The following is a 2,537-nucleotide window of genomic DNA, read 5'->3' on the forward strand; positions in this document are numbered from 1 at the left end:
CTGGCTTACTTCACTTAATATGATAATCTCTAGGTCCTGTTGCAGCAATCTATGTTGCTGCAAATGGTATTATTTCATTCTTTTTTATGGCTGAGTAATATTCCATTGTGTGTGTGTGTGTGTGTGTATACCACATTTTCTTTATTTTTTTTTAATTTTATTTTATTTTAAAACTTTACACACATTTTCTTTATACTTTTCTCTGTCGATAGGCATTTAGGATGCTTCTATGTCTTGGATATTGTAAATAGTGCTAAAATGAACATTGGGGTACATGTATCTTTTTGAATTATGGTTTTCTTTGGATCTATGCCCCAGGAGTGGGATTGCAGAATTATATGATAACTCTATTTTCGTTTTTTTAATTAATTTGTTTCTTTATTTTTATGGATGCACTGTGTCTTCATTGTTGCGCTGGGGCTTTCTCGATTTACGGTGAGTGGGTCTACTCTTTGTTGTGGTGTGTGGGCTTCCCACTTCGGTGGCTTTCCTTGTGGTGGGGCCTGAGCTCTGGAGCATGCAGGCTTCAGGAGTTGTGGTGCATAGGCTTAGTTGCTCCGTGTCGTGGGGAATCTTCCAGGGCCAAGGATCGAATCCGTGTCCCCTGCACTGGCAGGCGGATTCTTAACCACTGGACCACCAGGGTAATCCTATTTTTAGTTTTTTAAGGAACCTCCTCCATACTGTTCTCCATAGTGACTGCACCAATTTACATTTCCACCAACAATGTAGGAGGGTTCCTTTTTCTCCATACCCTCTCCAGCATTGATCATTTGTAGATTTTCTGATGATGGCCATTCTGATGGGTGTGGGGTGATACTTCATTGCAGTTGTGATTTAATGTAGATTCTCTTTAAAATAAAACAAAACAAAAAACACTTCTCTGCAAATGAGGAATAGAAGAGAACTTCCTCAAACCAGACAAAGGGCATCTACCAAAAAACCCTATCACTAACATCATAATGGTAAAAGACTGAAGGCTTTCTCTGTAAGACCAGAAACAAAGCAAGTGTGTCCTTTTCTTGTGTTTCTATTAAGCGTTGTACTGGAAGTTCTATCAGTGCAGTGAGGCAAGCAAAAGAACTTAAATGCATCAAAATTTGAAAGGGAGAAGTGAAACTGTCTTTGTTTATACACAGTATGATCATATGTGTAGAGGATTCTAAGGAATCTATAAAACAACTGTTAGAACTAATAAGTGGGTTTAGTAAGGTTGCAGCGTGCAAGCCCAAAACACAAAAACCACTTGTGTTTCTGTTTTCTAACAACAAAGCATCAGAAACTGGAATTTAAAGTAATAGTACCATTTATAATTGTATCAAAAATATCAAATAATTAAGGATAAATCTGACAAGATGTACACAATCTATACTGAAAACTACAAAACATGGCTAAGAGACATTAAAAACATACGTAAACAGAGAGATAGACTTTGTTCATAGGTTCATATAATTCAAATGTCAGTTCTTCCCAAATTGATCCGTGTGTTTCTTGTTTCCTTGCCTTAGTAGTTGAGAGTCCCTGTAAAACACCTGGGTGGGTACTGTTGGTGACTTGGAGGGTTTCAGTGAGAGAGGGAGGTGGGAACACTGTGCTCACCTTGGTGGCGCCTTCCCTGGGCAGTGATGCTTCTGGTTCCTGGCAGGGTTCTGCCAGCCATTTACCATCTGGTCTCTGGTCCAAGCTGCCACTCCCACTGTTTTCATTAAAGGCAGCCATCCTCACCTTTGCCCCTTGGCCCATGGAGAGGAGAATGTGCAGCCATCGGCCTGGAGGCTCCCCACGTGGAATCCCAACTAATCGTGCCGTCACGGCCCCTGTGGTCCTTCAGCTGTTGGTGCCTCCTCTAGGCGCAGAGCTGTGCAGAAGTCTCCCGAGCTCTGCTTTGAGGTTTCTGAATGTGATTTCTCATCTGTTTTCTTTTTTTCTTGTAAGACTGAGTGATTGATTTAGCTGTGCCCAGTCTTAGCTGTGGCATACAGGATCTTGTTCTCTGACCAGGGATCAAAGCCAGGCCCCCTGCATTGGGAGCTTGGCGTCTTAGCCACCGGACCACCAGGGAAGCCTTCCCATCTGTTTTCTGTCTTTTCTGGAATCCTGCTGTTTCTCATCTAGTGGGAGTCCCCCTTCTTCAAATGGAGCTATGTATGTTGTTTATTTGGGTGTTTGGCTGGTTTTTATTACCTCTATCATTCCTACGAATTTGGTCCAGGAGAACCAAGATTGTAGTATGTAATCAGTTCAGTCCACCACCTTGAAACTGGTACCTTCTCTCCTCCTTTCTCCGCACCCCCTTCCCAGGTCTCTTTCTTCCTCCAGGATCCTGACCCAACTCTCAACACCTGACCCAGTGATCAGGAAGTCAAGAAGCCCCAGACCTTCTTGAGAAAACAATTCCAGAGCTGCTTGATCTTCTTGGTGTTCATTAGTTTTACCCCTGGTCACCCTCAGATGTTAACTTCTGGATTCTAAAGTGGAGTCCAAAGCCCACCATGACCCACCCCTCAGGGGTCCTTCATCCCAGGTAGAGCCCAGCA

This window comes from Bos indicus, chromosome 19, assembly GCF_029378745.1.
Source record: "Bos indicus isolate NIAB-ARS_2022 breed Sahiwal x Tharparkar chromosome 19, NIAB-ARS_B.indTharparkar_mat_pri_1.0, whole genome shotgun sequence".
Lineage (NCBI taxonomy): Eukaryota > Metazoa > Chordata > Mammalia > Artiodactyla > Bovidae > Bos > Bos indicus.